A 25,275-nucleotide genomic window follows, 5' to 3' on the forward strand; every position below is an offset into this window, starting at 1 on the left:
GAGTTCAAGAGCAGGTGTTGCACTCTTGCTTATACTGGCATTCAATTTACTCATAATGGGTTTTACATTTTGAGCATATACCACCCTACTCTTCTCAAGTTGGGCCTTCCATGTTAACTTTGAGTCAATTACCACCCCCAAGTAAGAAAAGTTATCAACGACCCCAAGAGTTTGTCCATTAAGATTTAAAATCCCTCTATCTGGTCTGCTAGGGTTTAATGCCATACATTTAGTTTTGTTAGTGTTTATTTCCAGGCCTTTTTTTTCACAATAACCACTGAATGAGTTTAAGAGTATCTGGAGGCCCCTCTTAGTCTGGGAGATGAGGATGGTATCATCCGCGAAGAGCAACGCAGGTACTCTCTCTCCATTCAGCTGAGGTGAATCGTTATTACAGGCATTTAAATGTTCAGGAACATCATTAACAAATATGGAAAATAGAGTGGGGGCCAGGACACAACCCTGACGAACTCCGCGCTCGATTGGAATATCGCGAGACAGTTCGCCATTTGGTCCCCATCTAATGTTGGCATGGTTTCTAGCATGTAACTCAATTATCTGGCTTAACAGGCACCCTGGCATCCTGGCTTTGTTTAAGGAACTCCAGAGCAGTTTTCTAGGAACAAGATCAAATGCAGCTCTAAGGTCAACAAACGCTACATACAAATGACCCTTCCTAATATGTACGTACTTCCAGTAAATACAACAGAATCTGAAGACCTGGTCTAGTGTACTGGTCTTAGACCTAAAGCCTGCCTGAAATTTAGTAAATATTTTTGACTCTTCCAGCCAATCGTTCATTCTAAATAATAAGTGTTTGGCATAGAGTTTCTGCAGGGTGTCCATTAAGCTAATAGGTCAATAATTAGAGGGATCAGATTTACTACCCTTTTTAAAAATTAGTACAACTTCTGCTGCACGCCAGCTTTCAGGAAAAGAACAATCAATAGACAAAACATTAAATAAATAATTGATATAAGGAGCCCAGACTTCGATTGCATGTTTGTAAAGGTCGCCAGGTATTTTGTCCGGACCGGGGGCTTTACTGCTTTTTAGATCGTTAATTGCCTTCGTTGTTTCTTCCAAGGTGAAATCAAGGCATTCAGGGGGTGGGGGTAACCAAGTGTCCTCAACAGCAGCACTGTCATATTGTTTGTACAGGGATGTGAAGTGGTTTACCCATGTTAGTTCATCCAAGAAAGTGTCATTAACTGCTCTTCCTGCATGCCCCCCATTAGCAACCAACCTCCAAAAGCCAACATTGTCGTTTGTTTTGGCAGCAGCCAGCATATCTGCCCAGAGAAGCTCTTCCCATGCTTTTTTGGAATCCTTTAAGACGTGCTTGTATTCTTCCCTTGCAAGTTTGACATCCAATTTAGAGCCCTCTTTAATTGCAGTTAGAAGACTCCTTTTGGCCATCTTACACGAGCGATTAAACCAAAGCTTCCCATGGCAACCCATCCTTATATTTTGCTGGTTCTTCTTTGGCATTTTAGACATGTGAATCTTGAGTTTGTCAAAGAAGGTTTTGTGCAATTCAACAAAATGTGCATAGTTCTCAGATAGGAGGGGAAAGCCAACTATGGGGCTAAAGGTTGAATCAAAGAGAGAATAAACAGCTGCAAGGGTTGTGCCATCTGATAGTAGATGCGGCCATTTTAGAGCACGTCTATTATTATTAATGTGAACAGATTCGCATGGTGCATCTGCAACTTCAGTGGGCATAGAGTCACTAAACATGCGTGCTTCAATATGGAGTTCCAGGGGAAAATGATCACTCTCAACCCTGTTAGATACTCTGAAGTCCATCATAAAGTGCCAAATGCTTAGTGATACAAGAATAAAATCAAGCCTACTTTCAGACTTTACAAAGGTTGGTTGTTTGGATAGGTCAGAAGGAAGGCGGCCATTGCAAGCTCGTAAACCGTGTTCAACTGTTAGCCTTAGAAGTTGGACTGCTAACGTAGTGCACTTGACGTGTATGGCAGTCTCGAGCTGGGGGATGCTATAGGCGTGATCTTCATCCTCGAGAGCCTCAGTAATGCCAAGAATCGGTTCATAATTACAATTCAAGTCACCCCCCAATATTACTGGGACATCACCGACTACTGTTTTAAGGAATGAATCCAAAATTTCCAGCGTGGGTGAAACTCTAGAGTGACCTATAGGTCTATTATAAATGTTAATGATATAGTATTGATGCCCCATTGCAGTAGTGATCTTTAAGGCTAGGATATCCGGAGTTCCTGTATCTATGCTTTCAGCTTTTATAGTTAGGGTAATTTTAATCCAGATGATTAGACCCCCCGCTGGTCTTCCCCTCTCTGATTGAGTTGCCACTTTATCAAAAGTTTTAAAACCCATCCTATGTGGGGTTTCCATGGCCCATGTTTCCTGCAAGAGGCAGATTTCACCAGAGTCAATATAATCCGCCCAATCAGGGTCCTTCAAGTTTTTTCCAACTCCAGCAATATTCCAGGATAAAAATTTCAGTTCAGGAATTAATGGTTTATCAGAAGGGTCACAGTTAACTGTAGGCACTACTAGGGATGGTGTAGCAGTAGTAATTAAGTGTGTATTATTTATTTTGTTCTCAATATTGGATACCCCTGCCCTTATTGTACAAGTAGGAATTTCACCATGACGTTCCATCGGCATGACTGAATTTCCTTCAGAACTGATTTGGTTATGTGGATTAGTTATCCCTGATCTATAGAGATCCTGCCCCACTCCCAATGTACAATACAAATCATAGAGCATAGGAATACAGTTAGGCATAGTTTCCAGTCATTCCACCGCGTCCAAACAGCTAAACCTATTGAACGTTGGGGCCCCAGACCACGCATTAAGCTCAGCTTGTCTGGCTGTATTTGGTGCATAACCATGAAACAGATTAGGAGTGTTCCAACCAGGGCCATGCTTTGGGATTCTAGGAGGAGGGTAAAAAAAAGAAAGGGGTCTAGCTGTAATAGGGAATGTGTCTCCATACGATTTCCATGCACAGATTTGTTCCGCACTATGTGGTTCCTCAAATGAGACAACTATACAGTCGCCCGGAACTGACTTAGTCATTTGTCCAACCCATGGTACCCTGCGTACCATCAGAATTTTGCTTCTCATGTGATTTGGAATCGGTTTATTTGAATTTAACCAATAAATCACCTTGTTTTTTAGTGAAGCAAAGTTCTCTTCATTGTGATTTTGTAATTCGGGGACACCAGTGAGGACTATAACAAATGGACTGGCATCTGGTGGCAAATCGATATATCCTCCCCTGAAGTTATTTTTGGGATAAGCTGTCTGGTGGTTATATGAGTCAGTTCTATGCGCTTGGGACCTATCGTGCGCGGGTTTCTTAGAGCCCTGGTGGGGTCTGGTTATCTCCACTGGCTTCTGGGGGGCAGAAGATTTAGTGGCCAGAGGATTAGTTGTGGAGGCATTTGCTGGCTGTGGTTTATTACTTTGAGCAGTCCCAGAGGGCTGATATGCAGTTGTGTTTGCCAGTGGCACATTCAAAACTATAGAAGTAGGTGCTGCTTGGGTGGTGGTTTTCAAGTTAGAATTTTTATTTTTGGCTACCCCTTCTTTTTGTTTTAGAACGCTAAATGGATTAGTATTTGGGGTAACAGCCACTGGTAAAGTTTGAACATGTATGGGCCCGTCATTACCATTGCCATTAAGGCTTATACTTGCTAACGTAATAACCCTCTTCTCTACTTCAAGTAGTTGATTTTCAATACCAGCTAACCTGACTTCTAATGGCCTCAACAATACTTTAAGCGTTTCCCACACTATTTTCAAAAATTCTTCCCTGTCCCCTTGTGTAGAGTACCTAGATGTAGAGATATTCTCACCCTCTTCTATTAGAGTATCCGTGCTTTGTACCGGATTGGACAGCCCTGTATTGTCCGTGCTACATTGGTTAATAGGGGGAGTAGGATCAGTCCCTGTAGTGCTAGTGGTTGACTGTTCAAGACCCCCCGAGAAAGTTTGGTTTGATGCTACCTTGGCCTTCTTTCTAGCATAGACTGAAAGGTTTTTGCGTTTGCGTTTGGGTGGTGGTTTAACATTGTCACAAGTAACATTTGGGCCAGTTCCCCCCAGTACTATGACCCCCTAGTTGGACTCAATAGAGGGTTCAGGGGGTAAGGTGTTTTCTGGAACTATGCTATCAGTTACATCTTTGCTGCATACTTCTAGGATGTCAGCGGAAGCTGCCCCCTCATTGATAGAGTGTATTTCAGCCAAGGCGATTATGGGGACAGGGCCAGTAGCGCGCTCTGGCGTTTTGGAGGTTGCAATGTGACCCAAAGATGATTTATTTTTCAGTGCTAGTTCTATTGACAATTTCCTAGCAGACTCCAGCTCTAATGAGACTCTGTGCTGGAGCTTAGTGATCTCGTTATCAATAGACAGGCCAGTCCGTGTGATAAAGTCATCAAGTGTCCCAGTAACCTTTTTGCCGTTTTTTGTGGTTTTGCTTCGTGTGGCTCGAACAGACATGTTAAAGGATTCTAATGTTGCCCTTAAGAAATTAAAATATAGACAGGTTTTGCTACGTGTTGGATATACCACAACCAAGGGGGATGGCCCGGTCCGGTCTTAATCGGTCTGTAACGGCCTGAAACGGCCCAGTCTTTGCCCCGTCTTCGCCCACGCTGCGTCCCGCGCTGCGGGAGTTAAAGGAACTTAAATAGGGGCGTGGAGGGCGGGGGGCGGGCCGGCAGGGAGAGCGGACCGGAACGGTCTTGCAGGGACTTCTGGGTATTGAAGTCCCCGCACGCTTGCAGCCCCGCTGGTTGCACACGCCCAGTACCGCCTGTCAGCCTCTCAGAACCCGGACTCCTCTCCACGCTGTTTCAGCCCCGCCACACACAGCGAAGCGGCACCCGCGGAGCAGGTGCGGCAAGATGTTGAAAGAAGCGCTGCTGTGACGCGCTGGTGATTCTGCAGTCCTCCGTCAGTGCAACTCTGTAGCAAAAGGTAAAGATGACCCACTCGCTTGGCCGCTAGAACGCCCTTTTCAGGTCTCAGGGGGGCGGGGGGCGGGGGGCGGGCCGGCAGGGAGAGCGGACCGGCAGGGAGAGCGGACCGGAACGGCCTTGCAGGGACTTCTGGGTATTGAAGTCCCCGCACGCTCGCAGCCCCGCTGGTTGCACACGCCCAGTACCGCCTGTCAGCCTCTCAGAACCCGGACTCCTCTCCACGCTGTTTCAGCCCCGCCACACACAGCGAAGCGGCACCCGCGGAGCGGGTGCGGCAAGATGTTGAAAGAAGCGCTGCTGTGACGCGCTGGTGATTCTGCAGTCCTCCGTCAGTGCAACTCTGTAGCAAAAGGTAAAGATGACCCACTCGCTTGGCCGCTAGAACGCCCTTTTCAGGTCTCAGTGGGGCGGGGGGCGGGCCGGCAGGGAGAGCGGACCGGAACGGTCTTGCAGGGACTTCTGGGTATTGAAGTCCCCGCACGCTCGCAGCCCCGCTGGTTGCACACGCCCAGTACCGCCTGTCAGCCTCTCAGAACCCGGACTCCTCTCCACGCTGTTTCAGCCCCGCCACACACAGCGAAGCGGCACCCGCGGAGCAGGTGCGGCAAGATGTTGAAAGAAGCGCTGCTGTGACGCGCTGGTGATTCTGCAGTCCTCCGTCAGTGCAACTCTGTAGCAAAAGGTAAAGATGACCCACTCGCTTGGCCGCTAGAACGCCCTTTTCAGGTCTCAGGGGGGCGGGGGGCGGGCCGGCAGGGAGAGCGGACCGGCAGGGAGAGCGGACCGGAACGGCCTTGCAGGGACTTCTGGGTATTGAAGTCCCCGCACGCTCGCAGCCCCGCTGGTTGCACACGCCCAGTACCGCCTGTCAGCCTCTCAGAACCCGGACTCCTCTCCACGCTGTTTCAGCCCCGCCACACACAGCGAAGCGGCACCCGCGGAGCGGGTGCGGCAAGATGTTGAAAGAAGCGCTGCTGTGACGCGCTGGTGATTCTGCAGTCCTCCGTCAGTGCAACTCTGTAGCAAAAGGTAAAGATGACCCACTCGCTTGGCCGCTAGAACGCCCTTTTCAGGTCTCAGTGGGGCGGGGGGCGGGCCGGCAGGGAGAGCGGACCGGAACGGTCTTGCAGGGACTTCTGGGTATTGAAGTCCCCGCACGCTCGCAGCCCCGCTGGTTGCACACGCCCAGTACCGCCTGTCAGCCTCTCAGAACCCGGACTCCTCTCCACGCTGTTTCAGCCCCGCCACACACAGCGAAGCGGCACCCGCGGAGCAGGTGCGGCAAGATGTTGAAAGAAGCGCTGCTGTGACGCGCTGGTGATTCTGCAGTCCTCCGTCAGTGCAACTCTGTAGCAAAAGGTAAAGATGACCCACTCGCTTGGCCGCTAGAACGCCCTTTTCAGGTCTCAGGGGGGCGGGGGGCGGGCCGGCAGGGAGAGCGGACCGGAACGCTCTTGCAGGGACTTCTGGGTATTGAAGTCCCCGCACGCTCGCAGCCCCGCTGGTTGCACACGCCCAGTACCGCCTGTCAGCCTCTCAGAACCCGGACTCCTCTCCACGCTGTTTCAGCCCCGCCACACACAGCGAAGCGGCACCCGCGGAGCGGGTGCTGCAAGATGTTGAAAGAAGCGCTGCTGTGACGCGCTGGTGATTCTGCAGTCCTCCGTCAGTGCAACTCTGTAGCAAAAGGTAAAGATGACCCACTCGCTTGGCCGCTAGAACGCCCTTTTCAGGTCTCAGGGGGGCGGGGGCGGGCCGGCAGGGAGAGCGGACCGGCAGGGAGAGCGGACCGGAACGGTCTTGCAGGGACTTCTGGGTATTGAAGTCCCCGCACGCTCGCAGCCCCGCTGGTTGCACACGCCCAGTACCGCCTGTCAGCCTCTCAGAACCCGGACTCCTCTCCACGCTGTTTCAGCCCCGCCACACACAGCGAAGCGGCACCCGCGGAGCGGGTGCGGCAAGATGTTGAAAGAAGCGCTGCTGTGACGCGCTGGTGATTCTGCAGTCCTCCGTCAGTGCAACTCTGTAGCAAAAGGTAAAGATGACCCACTCGCTTGGCCGCTAGAACGCCCTTTTCAGGTCTCAGGGGGGCGGGGGGCGGGCCGGCAGGGAGAGCGGACCGGAACGCTCTTGCAGGGACTTCTGGGTATTGAAGTCCCCGCACGCTCGCAGCCCCGCTGGTTGCACACGCCCAGTACCGCCTGTCAGCCTCTCAGAACCTGGACTCCTCTCCACGCTGTTTCAGCCCCGCCACACACAGCGAAGCGGCACCCGCGGAGCGGGTGCGGCAAGATGATGAAAGAAGCGCTGCTGTGACGCGCTGGTGATTCTGCAGTCCTCCGTCAGTGCAACTCTGTAGCAAAAGGTAAAGATGACCCACTCGCTTGGCCGCTAGAACGCCCTTTTCAGGTCTCAGGGGGGCGGGGGCGGGCCGGCAGGGAGAGCGGACCGGAACGCTCTTGCAGGGACTTCTGGGTATTGAAGTCCCCGCACGCTCGCAGCCCCGCTGTTTGCACACGCCCAGTACCGCCTGTCAGCCTCTCAGAACCCGGACTCCTCTCCACGCTGTTTCAGCCCCGCCACACACAGCGAAGCGGCACCCGCGGAGCGGGTGCGGCAAGATGTTGAAAGAAGCGCTGCTGTGACGCGCTGGTGATTCTGCAGTCCTCCGTCAGTGCAACTCTGTAGCAAAAGGTAAAGATGACCCACTCGCTTGGCCGCTAGAACGCCCTTTTCAGGTCTCAGGGGGGCGGGGGGCGGGCCGGCAGGGAGAGCGGACCGGAACGGTCTTGCAGGGACTTCTGGGTATTGAAGTCCCCGCACGCTCGCAGCCCCGCTGGTTGCACACGCCCAGTACCGCCTGTCAGCCTCTCAGAACCCGGACTCCTCTCCACGCTGTTTCAGCTCCGCCACACACAGCGAAGCGGCACCCGCGGAGCGGGTGCGGCAAGATGTTGAAAGAAGCGCTGCTGTGACGCGCTGGTGATTCTGCAGTCCTCCGTCAGTGCAACTCTGTAGCAAAAGGTAAAGATGACCCACTCGCTTGGCCGCTAGAACGCCCTTTTCAGGTCTCAGGGGGGCGGGGGCGGGCCGGGAGGGAGAGCGGACCGGAACGGTCTTGCAGGGACTTCTGGGTATTGAAGTCCCCGCACGCTCGCAGCCCCGCTGGTTGCACACGCCCAGTACCGCCGGTCAGCCTCTCAGAACCCGGACTCCTCTCCACGCTGTTTCAGCCCCGCCACACACAGCGAAGCGGCACCCGCGGAGCGGGTGCGGCAAGATGTTGAAAGAAGCGCTGCTGTGACGCGCTGGTGATTCTGCAGTCCTCCGTCAGTGCAACTCTGTAGCAAAAGGTAAAGATGACCCACTCGCTTGGCCGCTAGAACGCCCTTTTCAGGTCTCAGGGGGGCGGGGAGCGGGCCGGCAGGGAGAGCGGACCGGAACGCTCTTGCAGGGACTTCTGGGTATTGAAGTCCCAGCACGCTCGCAGCCCCGCTGGTTGCACACGCCCAGTACCGCCTGTCAGCCTCTCAGAACCCGGACTCCTCTCCACGCTGTTTCAGCCCCGCCACACACAGCGAAGCGGCACCCGCGGAGCGGGTGCGGCAAGATGTTGAAAGAAGCGCTGCTGTGACGCGCTGGTGATTCTGCAGTCCTCCGTCAGTGCAACTCTGTAGCAAAAGGTAAAGATGACCTCACAAGGGCATAAATCGGGAATATCGAATTAGGGTCCTAGATAGAAACACAACAGCATGACACCTCTGTTGTGTGAGGGGTACCGTCCTAAAAAGGGAATCCCCTGTTGCGCGTAAAAGTACACTCAGCCCTCCGCTGAACGCTCTTACCATTACAGACCCGGGAACTTTTTTTGTGATGGGATTAATGAGTGGGGAGCCGGCTCCACTGGTCCTTAAATCTCCTCCAGACCCCTTTGTATAACTAACTATTTGCCAAGATTAAACAAGATGCAGAAGAATCTTCCTCAACTATCTGAATCTTGACAGCTTTGAACCCCAACTGTTACCGAATGACAAGTCACTTAGATTCACTCTGTACACTAACCTCTCCCTCAAGGAACACATTGCCAAAAACTTACAAAGACGGCCTGCGGACCCCCCCCTCCACATCGATAACCACCAGCTGCCAGACTAGCCCTACACACCGGCACAGAGGACCAAGTGGCCCCCTTCTCATCTGCACACACACCCCTTTTCCCCACTGATCCCATATCAGTACCCCAGTTCAGCACCCAGGTTTTTAGTTTTGGATACTAACCAGCTGCTCAGATAAAACCGGTGAGGGATTGTTACCCACCCACTAGGGCAGCAGGCTAAGCTCCCATGAGAAACATGGGTAGCCATAGCGCTGTCACCAAGATTTTGATTAGCAACCCTATCCCAGGACCCATAAGTCTCACACTGATAACCTCAACCTATGTAGAATGCTGGGATTGTATTGATATATTATGACAGCTATGAGAGAATACATTTACGTATGTACACCTGAATGTCATAAAATCTCTGTCTGCCTATGCATGTACCTTGAGATTGGAACCATTTTCCATGATTCACTGTATCTAAAGTGCTAAATTCAATAAAAAAAAATGTAAAGAAAAAAAACACACAAAGACGGCCTGGTACCAGCTCTCTCTCGTAAAAATAGTCGAATGGTTTAGTCCAGAAAGCAACTTCAGAACTGCTGTCTAACTCCTTCTATTAGAGGGTCTGGATAGTTGTAATGCCCTACTCTATTGCCTGCCAGATGCAACATTGGAACCCAAAAAGAGGCATCCTATAAGCTGCAGCACATCTGCTGGGTCTGGTTGATGGGAATATGGAATGTTTAAGGGGGAAAAGTCAAGGGTTCTGGCAGTGGAGTTGCTGCCTACATCTGAGGGCCAGTGGAGAATAATAGTACTACTTCCACTTACCTGACGGAGTGGCTTTCTAACAGTTGTGCCGAGCTGACCTCCAAAAATGCTCTGAAGAAAGTGAACGGGGGTAAGGAGTGGATCCAAAGCCCACTACATAGCAGTGCTTAATTTTAGCAGTGGTTTCAGTTGCTCAGCACCAGCACTTAATTCTCATCACCGGCACTGATGACAATTCATCACATTGTGTTGCTGTCTGAGATGAGCACAACAACAGTGTTTAATAATTCAATATCTATTACCAAAGAATAATACCGTCCGTTCACGTAATTGCTATAGCTTTGGGGTCTGGAATAGCCTGAATTGGCACACTTGTAGGAGAGCATGGCATAGGCAGAGGATGCAATCAACTGCAGCTAAGTTGTTATTAGGCTGGTCAAGATGGTCCTCCACTTCTTTGGCTCTGGCGGAGCTGCACTGGCTCCCTGTGAAACAAAGAATCAAGTTCAAATCACTGTGCCTAGTCTTTAAGGCCTTGCATGGAAGGGTTCCTACCTCCCTTCAACGCAATTTTGAGTGGTACGTCCCTGTCCGAACTTTGCGTTCATCTGGGGCAAAACTGATAAAAATCCCCGATTTAAAAGAGTCAGAGAAGGGGGTAGATCATTTGGGATCGCTGCTGAAAAGCTCTGGAACATCTTACCTCTTGAGCTGAGACAAATCAGTGATCTCCTGCCATTTAGAACGAATTTAAAAACACGGCTATTTTCTAAGATTTAAGGGTTAAGTACAGTAAGGTCCTGCGGAGGTTATAGGACTGAGTTATGAGCGCCAAGATGCCTGTGAGGTGATAGTGCGCTTTAGAAATGCAATAAATAGTAGCTTTGTTGGTACTGTCATTGGCAGCGCTGGCAGGGAGAGTAGGTGGTGCAGTTGCAGTAGCCTCCTGAAAATGTATTCTTTTGTTTTTTTAACAAGGTAAGCATTTACTATGTATATTGTCAGCATTAGGGGGCATATTTACGACCCCTTTTGCCTCACTTTTGCACTACGCACTGTGGTGTAATCGCAACGCAAATGAAAAATCTTGAGTAATGGAATGCAGTGTGAATTTCTGCGCAGCAGTACTTTACGCCAGGGTAGCTTTTCCATGGGTGTCGTGTAGGTGTTTCCAAACAACCTCCATAGATTTTGCCACCTTACCAGATTTACAAGAACAGAAAAACCTGGAAATGCACCAAAAAGATACGCTTTTCCCAGGTGAGGCGTAACGAGAAGAAATATTTTTGTTTCTCATCGCTTTTTCCTCTTTCTATGTGTGCTGCAGAAATTGGAAAAAGCATCTCACGATTTTTTTGTGCAGGAAGGTGTGCCTTGCTACACAAAAATAATCAGGGCAGTAAGGCGACTTGCTCTGCTGTGCCACTTTTTCATAAATATGCCTCTATGTCTTTCAACAGCTGTATTGCACAAACTCAAACCCTAATCCGAAACCTAAAAACCAACCCTATTCCAAAACAAGCTGGAACTTGGATTTCGCTTTGGGCCCCTGAGAGTTACGAGTTGGAACTGCAAGGTTCTTGTGGGGGCCCCATGGTAGTCACTCTTCTGTTAGTCCTGTATTGGATACGAACATTTGCCGTGTCAGAACGTTACTACTTCTGCTCTGTTTTAGGAGTATATCGTTTATTATATGTAATTTAAACTTCATTGAATGTTTTGTTGCCCCCGTTGTAGAGCATGAAGACTTAATTCATGGGCTGGTAAGTTCTGCATTCAATGCTCTGAATATTTATTCAGATGCACCAGTGACCAGACTTCTTTCTAATGATTTCTATAAATAGAATTATTATGGTTTTTATCTACTTGGAATTTATCGCCCCGCTACCTCTCGGCTGCTAATACTGCTCATTGCTTCTAGTTATAGACCAGTAAAGTCCAGGACCCCTGCCCAGCCCATAGCCTGCGGGGGGGGGGGGGGGGGGACAGAGCAGAGAGTCCCATCTGGTCATCAGACCACCAGCCTCTGTCACACCTTTGAGCCAAAGGCTCATTGTTCACTCCCTGGACCCTGGTTCCAAAGATCTGAGGTACTGACCAGAGAAGGGAGGGGGTCTGTACCTTAATCACGGGCCCCCCTAACCGGTTTGTTTACACTGCGGATGAAGCCCGCTTCTCAAGCCCTCCATCAAAGTCAAGTGTTTGGACTCTGTGTTCTGTTTTTATTCTTGTGGTTGTACCTGTGCCCTGACACTTCAGAACACATGCAACCGGAAGCAGTACTTTTAGAAGGCCATTGAAAGAGAACGCTTCCCTTGCGAGCTGGATCCTTCTCCCCTTCTATTTTACCCCGCACACACATCCACCCACCCGCGGACCCGGGCCACAGGTATGCACATCTGAGCAGCACATAAGCTTTAATAACAACATATAATTCACCAGTGTTTCTAGCCTCCGTGGCACCACAGGGGCGAGGACTGAGCGTCAAGAGACGGACAGGATGTATGAGTGTGTGCATGCTCTTAGCGCCTAGAGTTCCCTCAGTAGGGGATGCAGCAGTAGACCGGCTGGGTCAGATCAGCTGGCCCAGAACTGAAGGGGACACGCTGGTAGGCCAGCCTTCTGCTCTAAAAAACAGTACCTTTTTAGTTGCTGAGGGTAAGGGAAGCGGTAGCTAGAGTGGTTTGGCGGTGCTGCCTTCTTTGTTTTGGGGGTGTTTTGTCGGGGCAGAGAATTGTTTCAATGCTACGGAACGGGTCCGTTCCATCGTAAGACACATCACACAGGACCGCCTGCCAAGGGTGCGTGCATTGATGAGGGTGGGCCACACGAGGGGGTAGAGGGGTGGCCCCCATAGTTGGGGGCTGGTCCATGCAGAAAGTGCCTTGTACTCTCTAGGTGACTTCAATGCGAATTGTTTTCAATTGTCTGGAAAGCCATTAAGCTTCCATTTGGTTTATCAGCGTGGCCTGTGCGTGCCGTGTGCGGCTCACAGGGGCTCGCACGTGCCAAGGGGCTCCTCGTGTGTGATCTCTGGACTTCTTTTGAGGATTACACGTGAAAAAAGGCTTTGTGACACACGCTCACAAAGTGCTCCAATTTACTGATGGAACAAAGCATCTTCCGCTGTCAGAAGGCAATCAAAGCAGCGAGGGAAGGCCTCGGAGACGTCACTGGCTGAGAGGGACCACGACAGCAAATGGCTGTTACCATGGGAACACCACCGTTTTCAAGAATTGACATTTTTCCTTTTGTAGGTCTATTTTTATAGTCTCCTTTAGACCGTCTCAACGAAAATTATAGGTTGTTTCAAGGATCTGCTTGAAAAAAAAAATTGGCACAAAGTATGGTTTGAGAGCATTGGTTGGTTGTCCTCACGCAAACTGCATAGTAAATACACGATAGTGAAAGGTACGAGCAAAGTAGATATAGAGCGGCTGCATATATTCTTCGTGTGTCTGTGTATGTATATATGCACACATCTATATATTTCTCGGTGTATATATATATATATATATATATATATATATATATATATATATATATATATATATACACACATATATTTTCACTTAAAAACAAAGTTAAATTTCAAGTACATAAATACATTAAAAAAACTGAAATAGAGCCAAAAATTATCGTGCCAAGGTCGCATTATAAAAACTACAATAATGCACAAAAATTATGTAGTGCCCACCCACATAACTCACCTTGAAAGATTAAAAAAAAAGGATACAAAATGGAACCCTGTCCTGTCTGTTTCCCCTGGGCTTCCCCCGGACTGGAGTGGAGGGGAGTTGAGGGGAGTGGGAGGGGGGCGGGCAGGGGGATTTGGGGGGGGGATTATGAGGGCTATGCAGGACTAATGAAAATGTCCCCTCGTTTTGATGAAAGGACAGCAGGAATGTATTTACTCACTTCCTACTCTTGCTAATGGCCAGGGACGGTTAGCAACTCCTTCCTTGCGCGACGGGCAGACGGTATTGTAATGTCGAGGCAGCTAGTGGCCTCCCAAGTGTGTCCCTGCCAAAGGGCAAGCGGTGGCCAAAATAAAATATCCATCCCTCCACTACTGGGGGAGTGGAAAATCCCCCTTCCCCTCCTTGTCTTGCCTAGCTAAGAGTGCAGGGGTGGTGTAAAAATATGATCTCTCCACTTCTTTCTCTCTCCAAACATGCTAGCTCAGGACATGAAGTATACACAGCATCTCAGACTGGACAATCCTGTGCAGTGACCAGCTAAACAGACTATCATATGAAATACCACAAAAGACCTACAGAACTGTTCAAAGCGAACAGCGTACTTAAAACCATAAAGCTTTCTCATCATCCAACGTGCTACGTCCCACAACACATTAACCGTACCTCAGTGGATATTGCGCTTGACCGGGAAACACTTTCCACATGGGCAGTGCTTAATTTGAGCCGTTGCTTTCAGGTGCTCAGCACCGGCACCTAATCCTCAGCACCAGCGCTTATAGCATCAGTTACAGACACACTCATTTGGTAGGCACGTTATTTTCCACAGAATCACAGGATGTTGAGCCACGCCGAGACTCAAACTCGGTTCCCCAGCTCCAAAATCGGCAGCTCTAGCCATTAGGCCAAGTCCTCTCCAGAATAATAACTGTCGGGGCTCTAGTGAGGAGGCAGTGTACACCGGCACTTTTCTCCTGTTAACGCTGCTTCATGAGCAGAGCCCTGGCACTTTTTATTTTACAAATTAACCACTGCACATAGGATCTTAATAAAAGCAACATCCTTGCAACCAATCAAACTACATAATGTAGCATGCTATTCATGTAGGAAAGCGCCTCCGCGCCTCACATAGGGTTGTAAGCGATAGATAAAAGCTGCAATACAATAGAATACAATATAGTACAATTTTGCCTCAAGCCTTACTACCGGAATGAGGAGTGAGAAATACCCCTTCCCCCTCCACCTAGCTATCTAGGGGTATATACCATGCCTTCACTCGCCTTCACAAGGGTAAGGGAGAATAAAAGGCCTCCCAAACCCTAGCCTAGCCTTAGGGCAAAGGGCAAGTAAAAGTACAACATCAATCGGACCCTCATCGGAGGGAGCGAGAAGTGTCCCTTTCCGCAATCGGACCCTCATCGGCGGGAGCGAGAAGTGTCCCTTTCCGCGGTGGCTCCTCTGCTATGGACGAGGAGCATCGCCTCCCATCCAAAAAATAAGGCAGGAAAGAAAAAATACAACAATAATTAACACTCGTTTTTTCCCTTTCCTGTCGAGTCTTGCGAGCGGGCCTAAGAGTGACAGGCACTGAGGGAAGTGGTAGTGCACTCCCATCACTGTGCATGATGGCGTTGCCGGACGTCTCAGGCCAGCCAAACTGTCATGCGCAGTGAAAGCTCTCACCAACCCAGTATCACAGCTGGGTTGGAGAGAGGTGGCACAGACTCACAGTCTCTCCTAGAGCGCAAATGGAGGAGGCTCAGGCCAATCCTGTAGCTGCGGCCATGCGTGAGAGCAGCTTCAGGATAGGCTGCAGGGCATTCTGAGAGTATATGCCTCCCCTTCCTGTAATAAAGAGGACAGAAGAGCGTGATGGGGACGGCTGTAGGTATGTTTTTGTTTTAAGTATTTTTTTTTCTTTTACCCCACCATGTTCCCGCCCCCTGCCCCACCACTGGTGATGGAGAAAAAATGTCTGCCTACCCCATCGACTGTACCAAAGTAGGGGGTTCTAAAAATGATAAAACAAGCAGTGGAGAGGATGAGCTGTCGCCCGCTCCTGCACCCTGTTCTTCAGTTAGGAAGAGGCCACGGTGCATCAGCTCTTGGCAGATGACCTGTACTCCATGGCACCTGCATTTTGTGGGGCACAATTATTTCCCATTTGCGAACAGGGCACAGGAGCTGCCGTCAAACTGGCCTGATTATCCAAGGCAGACGCATTTTATGGGCCATGTAGGTCAGCTTGCACCCACTGCTGCACACACGCCTGCACCTTGTTCAACAACAGTGAAAAGAATGAAGGAACAAGTCCCAAGCTGGCAAACACTATTTTTTTTTTGCTAAGTCCCATCCACTCCTTGCTCTTGGGCAAGGCATGTCAGGAAGAGAGCACATTTACTCCCCTACCCTTGAAGAAGGTATGGGGATATTATATACAACCCCTGCCCAAGGGCCTGGTGGGGTAAAATATAGGTAATTCCAAGTGCCCATGAGCAAGGCAGGGGATGGCTGAAGGATTCCTTGCTTTTTACTATACCCCTCACACCTTTTTAAAAAAAAACTATCCACAGATGTTTGCACAACAGTATGAGAGATCGGCCTCTTGCCCAAAAATGAGCTGCCAGACTTGGAGGCAACAGTGGAATTGGGCACATAGATGGAAGGCGGGCACACAGAAAGAAGGGGACCACACAAAGGATCTGTAGGGAAATAAGGGTACATAAAGGGGCATAACAGGGTCGCACAGCAAGGAGTTGAAGGGATCAGGGAGTAAAAGGGTTTCAGGGCAGGCAAGGGAAATACACAAAGGTTTCAGGTGGCAGAGGAGCACACAGAGAGCCATTTGAGGAGGCAGGCTTGCAGGTGCACAGAGGCTGTAGGGGGGACAGTAGCACAGAGGACTTGCAGAGGAGTGATAGGAAGACATAATTTGACAGAGCAGCATGTAGTGTGTCAAGGAAAGGGCAGTACACAAGCATTAAAAGTACTTTATTAATTTGAAAGACACCAATTTTGTCTTCGGATTAAATACTCCGGAGTCACAGATTCTGGACATTCTCTGGATCCAGGATACATAATTCTATTTCCAGATCATCAATCCTGAAAAATCTTTCCCCCAAAAATCCATTTGTTGCACCTTAGCTGTGCATGATCAATAACTGTCTGCAGAAGTGGGGGGCGGAGCTTGCTGGCGTCCATGCAAGACGTGTGAGAGCTGAGCTCCTCGCCTGAGCCCCTTTAATATTCGTCAAATTGATCCTTTTTGGCGCCTCACGGTCCTCAGCGAGGGCGGAATTCGCTTCTACGACCCCTAGTGCTGCTGGGGGCACCTTTCCTGATCGAAATCGGTGGTGGCACCGATCAACGGACCGGCGGAGTTTGGAGTTGCGGACCAGGCCGCAATCCGCGGACTATCCTTGGGGGCTGTCCGCCCTACGTAACACTACGTGCGGCGTGAGGTTGCTGTGTGGCCCGATCTTCCGGACTGCTTTCTACCCTGTGCTGATTCTGGACCGGTCCTCACCAGTGCTGGCTCACTGTGGCCCCTCTGCCCCGTGTGTGTTTGCTGCGACCCCTTGGTGGAGACCTGGGGCTCCCCGGAGTGAACTACGGACCGGACCGCGGGAAGTAGCGCCCTACGGCTGCCGGTTGGCGGGCTCCGCCGCTACTCTGGTCGGCCTGAGGACTGGAAAGACACTGGTATTGGGCCGTGTGCTTTGGTGTGTACTGGCGCTTCTCGACACCCAGCGGTGTGACCTGCACCGTAGCGTGAAACTGGAGTTTGGATTTCTCCCCCTGGACTAGTCTGTGCCACGCGGCTCGCGGCCGCCATCTTTGACCTCCATTCCTTGCTGTGCTCCGGACTGCTTCGCGGAGTTCGCTCCCCCGGCTCTCCTCCTGCGTCGAGCCGCCTCTTGCTCCTTGCTTGGCACACTTTCTGTGACCTCTGCCATGGGGAAAGGAGACAGAAATCAGCCGAAGCTCACTTTCGAGCAACGGAGGCCGAAGGGCGCGGAGAGTGCTCCTCCGGAAACATCAACGCAGGCGGCGGAAGGCTCGCTCTGTGCGGACATTCGTGACATGCTCGGCGCGATGGAGAAGGGCCTGCAGGACAGTATGTCAGCGATCGGCTCGAAAATCGACGCCTTATCATTCCGTATGGACCGGATGTCCGAAAGGGTGGACAAAACATGCGGAACGTTTGGACATGGCGGAGCGTAGGCTGACGGAGGCGGAGGAGGCCCAAACTGAGTGGGATAAGGACCGTAAGCAATTCGGCCGTCTTCTCCAGGTCATACAGGACAAAACGGAGGATTTGGAAGCGCGTTCACGGCGCTCCAACATCCGCATCACGGGGGTTGCGGAATCCACCAACACCGGAAAGATGGAACTGTTTGTCGAGAAGTTGCTGCATAAGCTCCTGGGGGAGGACGTCTTCTCCCCCATGTTTATTGTTGAGAGGGCCCATCGCACTCTCGGTCCCAAACCGCAGCCTGGCCTCCCACCGAGACCAATCATTGCAAAACTTTTAAACTACAGGGACCGCGACCTGGCCCTCCGTCTGGCAAGGGAGAAGGAGAAATTGCAGTTTGAAGGAATGAACATCTCCCTCTATCCTGACTTCACAGCTAGGGTGCAAGAGGAGCGGTAGCGATTCGCCCCCTACAAGAAACAGATGAGAGACATGGGGCTCGACTATGCCATGCTATACCCGGCGAGACTCCGGATAAATAAACAAGGACATTCACATTTTTTCACCGACCCGGCTGATCTGAAAAAATCGCTTAAGGAATGGGCCAAAGAACAGCGCAACAGCCCGAGGGATCGGCGTACGGAGGACGAGGAAGCTGTATCTTTGGAGGGCCAAGGCTGAACTGTCTCATGCTGCGTGGCTTGGCTTGGCTACTTCACTGTGACTGTATGTATTGCATTCCAGTTCTCGATGTGACTCTCCTTTGCCTTCATAACATTTTGGTTTGTGACCCTTGACTTGCCTGGTTCGTGGTGATGCCGCGAAATGGGGCTCGAACTTTTACTGCTCTTTTTCTGGTATCGGGGGGGGTGCTCCCGGTGGTATGTTGGGACTGATTATTCACAACTCTGCTTGTTCTGCTGCTGGGGCTTAAGTGGGGTGCCGAACGCAATGGGGGTGGGGCTGGGAGCAACGACTGTATCTGGCCCTTCTTGGAGAGTATTGTAGTCTGGCCGTTCGAACCTCTGTCCCTGCGCTTTCGGCTTTCCGACCCTCTAGGGGGTCCTGGGTTTGTAGTGGGGTGTTTCGGGTGGGTTCAGGGTGGGTAGTGCTATGCTCTGTCTGACCGGGTTGGGGTTGGTCGGCTGTGGGTGGGTAGTTGTTGGTTGTGCTTGTGTAGTGTTGCTGTCATGCTGTTTGGGGTTCAGGGCTTGCCGGGTGGGGGGTTTGTTTTTGCCGACTACTACACTGTGTCTGTCACGCTATCTGCTCTGCGACATTTTCCTTTCTAATCTGCCATGTCGACTGCTGAATCACTGAGTGCGGAGTGCTCCCTGGGCTCTCTGCGTTTACTGTCCTGGAACGTAAGGGGGCTTAACGATTTCCGCAAGCTCAGGAAGGTCTTAGCCTATTTGCAACGCCATCACATTGACCTTGCTTTACTGCAGAAATTTTTTTTGCCACTTTCCAGCCCTATGTTGCAGGTGAGGGGTCTTGGCCCCGCTTGTGTCGCTGCGGGGTTCACAACGCATGCTAGGGGGGTGCTCATATGGGCTAATCCCAAATCCCGATTATCGCTGACCCGGGTGGCGGTAGACCCGGAAGGGAGGTTTGTGGTTGCACGATGTGTTGGAAAGGATCATGATCTTTTGCTGCTGAATGTGTATGGCCCCAACTACGACTCCCCGGAGTTCTATGCTTCGCTTGCTGACAGCTGCAGGCAGTTTGTGGGCTCTAGAATGCTGTGGGGGGGGATTTTAACTTGGTGCTGAACCCGGACCTTGACAGATCTGCGGGCCCCCCTAGGTCCCCTGCAGCTTCCGCGTCCCTCCTTTTGTCGGAATGTGTGAAACTTGATCTACTTGATGTGTGGCGGCATAGGCACTCGGGGCGGGGTGGGTTCACTCACTACTCGGCCTATCACAACATTCATACACGCATAGATTATTGGTTTGTTTCCCGCTCTTTGCTAGATATGGTTAAGGGTTGCACGGTTCTCCCGCGCACGCTGTCTGATCACTCGCCCTTGCTCTTGCTGCTGGTGGCTCCTCCCAGAAGGATCCCCCCCTTTACGTGGAGGTTCCCCCCGTACTCCCTCTTAGATGAGGTTTTCAGAGGGGAACTCGCTGAGGACATAGAGGCCTATTTCGCAACCAATGTGGGCTCAGTGGACAGCGTTCAAGTTCTCTGGGACGCATTTAAGGTTTACATCAGAGGGATGACTATGGCGAAGCATTCTGGGGTGCTCAAAGCTATCAGGCGACGCCTGCAATTGCTCGAGACTCAGCTCGCTGGCCTGGATAGTCAGGCGGTGGACTCGGGGGACGCAGCTGATACGGTCACGCTTAAGTCCTTGCTAGATGAATTTCAGGAGGAAGCGGACAGGGAAATTAAGCATATGGGCAAATACGCGACGGCGCGTGTGTATGGGGAACGGGAGCGGCCTGGTGCACTCCTAGCTAAACTTATGCGCAACAGTAGGCCCCCATTGGTTATCGAGGAGTTGGTGACAGCTGCTGGGGTGGTGGTTACGGAGAAACAGGACATCTTGGCGAATTTCATGCCTACTACACTGCCCTCTACTCCTCGAGGGACGCACACCTCGAGGACGAAATCGACGACTATTTGAGCTACATCAAAATGCCCTTCCTGGCCGACTGGCAGAGGGAGTTTCTTATGGCCCCCATTCAGAAGGAGGAGATAACGGAAGCGCTGGAGGGCATGAAATCTGGCAGCGCTCCTGGTGCGGATGGTCTCACGGTGTCCTTCTACAAGGCCTTCCAGGAGCAACTGGTCCCATACTTGATGCTCTTGTTCGATGACATTTGCCAGCAGGGCAGCATGTCGAAATCCAAGAGAGAGGCGTTGCTTATTACCATCCCGAAACCTGGCAAACCCCTTAATCAGTGTGGCTCCTACCGGCCGCTGTCGCTGATAAATGTGGACGCGAAACTGTACGCTAAGGTTGTTGCGACTCGTTTGGCGTTGCTGGTTCCGGACCTGGTTGCCCCGGAGCAGGCTGGGTTTGTTCCCTCACGCAATCTCACTTATAATATCCGCACGGTCCTAGGCACGATCCAGCATGTCAAACACGAAAACAAAGCTGTTGCCATCTTCTTGGATATGGAGAAGGCCTTTGATTCTGTTGAGTGGTCGTTCATGCTGAGGGTCCTTCGTAAGTTTGGCCTAGGGGAGCCGTTTCTGCAAATGTTGGGAGCCCTATACTACAAACCTACTGCGAGGCTGAAGATAGGTAACCTGGTCACTGCTCCCATCGAAATTGGGAGGGGCACGCGTCAGGGTTGCCCCCTCTCTCCGTTGCTGTATGCCATGGTGGCGGAACCTCTCGCCTGCGCTATACGAGAGTATCATCGGTTTGAAGGGATAAACTTTCCGACGTACCAGATCGGCATCTCCACATATGCGGATGACACTCTGCTATATGTCCGGGACCCGGAGACTAACCTCTCTGCGGTGCTGCGCGAGGTGGTGAGGTTCGGGGCTCTTTCGGGCCTCCGCGTCAACTGGAATAAGTCAGTAGCGTTGCCCCTGACGCCGGTGACGCTCCCCTTCGACTCGGAGTACCCCTTGCAATGGACCACGGACTCTATCTGCTATTTAGGGATACGCATTCACACGGACCCGGAGGTCCTGATACGAGAGAATTATGGAGTGGCCTACTCCAAACTGGTGGATGATGTCGAAGTGTGGTCCAGGCTCCCGCTTTCACTCATGGGCAGGATTGCGCTCATGAAGATGGTGGTGCTCCCCAGGTTCCTTTTCCTATTTGTGAATATACCAGTGGTCCTTTCCAAAGCCTTTTTCCGGCAACTTACCCAGACACTTGTCCGCCTGGCGTGGGGGGGCAAACAGCCGCGGGTGCAGTGGCAAACGCTCACCCTTCCGTACGAACAAGGAGGCCTTGGGGCTCCGGACCTGGAGCGATACCATAGGCTTGCTCAGGGCGCACACCTACATACGTGGATTCATGGGGATCCAGGTATCCCTCATGTGAAACTGGAGAGACTCTTTGCAGACCCCGTCCCGCTTCCGGCGACAGTATGTTATCCGCCTGATAGAAGGGTCGGCAATCTGGACTCTATTGCTGCCACGAATCATGCTTGGCATGCACTGATTGGCTCCCGTGAGTGCACGCTACTGTATTCACCTTTGCTCCGAGTAGAATGGGCGGCCTGGTTGGCTCCACTGACGGAGAAGGGCGTCCTGAAGGCGCTACGTGACCTAGGCATTGTTACTATGGGTGATCTCTTCTCAAAGGGCACTCTGAAAACGCTGCAGCAGGTCCTTCAATCCTGTCCCGGGGCAACGCTGCTTCATAGTTTTCAATATCACAGAGTTCGCAGAGCTGCCCTTGCCGTTTTAGGGCCGGACTTGGCTGAACCGCCGGAAGTGCCGGAACTCACCTATGTCATCAAGACCCCCTCAGCTCGCAAACTGATCACAGCTCTTAGGTCACTGGGTGATAGACAACGGCAATATCCCCCCTCCAAGGCCCGTTTGGCCTGGCAGGCTGACCTCCAATCTCCCATCTCGGACGACATGTGGCGTTATTGTGCGACTAATACTAGGAAAATCTCGCTCAACGGTAGGCACCGCCTGGTGCATTTTAAATTCTTACAGCGTGTCTACTACACGCCCGAGAGGTTGCATAGGTATGGCCTTAGAGATTCAGCGGAGTGTGAGCGATGCCACTTTCACACAGCAGACTTTCTCCATATGGCCTGGACTTGTCCTGCCATACATAAGTACTGGGTAGATGTCTTTACGGACCTCAGCGCTATCCTTGGTGAGGTGCTCTTGCCTAACCCAGCGCTCGCCTTACTTGGTTTTTCAAAACCTCTTCCTGTGGCCATGAGGCGACTCGTGGACATGGCGTTACTGACGGCAAAGCGGCTGATAGCACTGTGCTGGATGCGGGGGCCAGTCCCTACTAAAAAACGGTGGGAAACGGACTTGCTTTACTGCTGCACGCAATCGGAAGTGTATAGTGAACTCCTACCTCCAAAGAGTAGACCCAAAAACTTTTGGGGTTTGTTTCGAGCGTTTCAAAGTGCGAAAGAGGATGGTGAGTCGGATCCAGAGAGTGTGGAGCTGGATGCGATGCAGGAGGAGGGGGCTGCGTCAGCTGTGGATGAGGAGTGTGTCGGTTGAAGGCCCTAAAGTTGTGACAGTGTGGTGATTCACGCCTGACTTTTGGAATGTTTTGAGTTGGGGGTTGCTTGTGACGGCTGTTCTGGTTTATGGCGACCGCAGTCCCCTTCCCAGTGCGTTATCCCACCCTAGTGGGCATTTGCTTATCTCCCTTAGCTCGCTGAGGGGCTCATGGTTGTGGTGCAGAGTGGGTGGTGGGTGGTGGGTGGCGGGCATGGGTTTAGGTAGACTGGCTTGTTCTTCTTTCGGGGTGGGTGGGTTTGCTATTGTCTGGGGGGTCTCCTCCCCTATATACACCTTCCCCTGGGTCCCCGTTGGTGTTGCCCTCGACTCTGGGTTTATACGCAGTTCCTCCCAGGTGGCTATTTCGATCCTGCCAATCCGGCACGCCATGCTGCCCCTGGGTCTGATCTTGTTGGCGTTGCGGGGTGTGCATCCTGCTTATGTGTTATGATCATCCGATGGTAGATACTATGAACTGTTGCCTCTGCACACTTGTTCCACACCTGCAGTTTCGCCGCCAGGCCCTCGGGCTGTTGGTCTTTACGGCTGTGTAACTTACCTTTACCCAGGGATTGGAGGGTGATTTTTTTGATGCCGCCGGCCTCCGGGTTGTAGGCGATGTCGGCTGTGTATGTGACTTGAGGGTGCAATAAAGTATAAATTTAATTAAAAAAAAAAAACTGTCTGCAGAAGTCGTTCGCTTTCCATGGTGAGCTGACCATAGGCCCAAGACCAAAACCCTTCTGGACATGGCCAAAGGCATTGTGCGGTGTTTGGAGACCCGTGGAGCGCTGGGTACAAGCCCTGCAGACAACTGATGCTCCACATGACTGAAGGCTAAGTGCAATAGGTGCTGTCAATTGGGAAGGGTTCTACACATCGGCTGTAAACATGCACAGCGCGTGGTCTGCCCAAACAGCCAACCCTTGCTGTGCAGAGTAAAACACTGTACCCCAAAATCAAGACACCCCAAATTTATCTCAAACAGTGTTCTCACATTTATCGGAGACGGTGTTAAACCTCAATTTCATGATGCAATGGTTCCTAGCTTTAAGGCATCTGGGAAAACATCAACATTAGGAATAGTGCACTTCAATTAATAACTCTGATTTTACAATTGATTGGGCCTATTCAATAACAGATTTTTATATCAATAAAAAGTTAAAGGGTTATAGGACAACATTCAAAAGTAATGTGGTACAGAGTTAATGCCATGAAGGCTCTCAATACAGAGTTATACAAAATATGTAAAATCAGAACTTCTATTTAGTCCCAAATGGACAGCAAATAGAATAGAAAAACAGACAGCATCCCTAGCAGCATCTTAGTCTTCAGGAAGTCTTCTGGCTCAAACCCAGAAACGAGGGTTTTTAAACATTAATCTTGCATATTAAATCAACATTTCTGCAAATTCCTCAATGTGTGAGGGAATATCCTCAATTTGTCAGAGCACATGAAATATTAGCATAATTTTACCATAACATATAAGCACTAACCCACTACATGAATAATTCTACAGCACCCCCTCTGCTACTGTCATCTACAGATGGTCAAATAGTACAAGATAAATTACTAATAATGTGTTATGTGGAAGTACTGAGGAAGGATCATCAGAAGCAATAACAATGGAAAAATAACTCAATACATTACAACAAGGCCATTTGCTGATAAGATTGTAGATAAGCGATGAGTGGGGAAGGAGAGGAGGCTGGGGAAGGGGAGGAGCACAAAATGAGTGTCAGAGATGACTTCCATCGCGGACAAGATAGTTACCATACATTAGAAAAACTCACTTCTACACATTATAGGAAATTTGATTCAAAGGCAATCACGTTCTAGCAGTGAATGCATATGAAAACCTGTGTGTAAATGCATGTACCTCACTGTGCATGATACACAAAATAACAAACCCATAATATTATTTAACAGCAGCAAGGGTTGGCAGACAGTTGAGTGAATGGGTGCAAGGCCTGGATGAGGATAGGCAATGTGGTAAATCCCTGCAGTGCTCAAACGAAGGCCATGTGCACCGAGTATGGTTGTCTGGGGAGGTGCTCTTGTGTTTATAGAATCTGGAGTTAAGTCGATCATAAACAAGAGACCAGCACATCACTGCAAAACCACAGTTAATATCAAGGCAGGGTTAGCTCTGGTCTCCATGTATGTTGAAATTCACTTAAACAAATTATGGTTAAAGTGATGTATGGGGCAGACAATGACACAGAAAAACCCGAAATCTTCTGTTGCTGTTTGTTTCACAATCAAATGCTGTGACTTTATGGTCCCCAAATAGCTACATTTCAGAAAAGGTCTGTGCCCAACACCCTGTTGCATTGTCAATCATGCCAGTCA

Source organism: Lissotriton vulgaris, chromosome 2_2, assembly GCF_964263255.1.
Source record: "Lissotriton vulgaris chromosome 2_2, aLisVul1.2, whole genome shotgun sequence".
Classification (NCBI taxonomy): Eukaryota; Metazoa; Chordata; class Amphibia; order Caudata; family Salamandridae; genus Lissotriton; species Lissotriton vulgaris.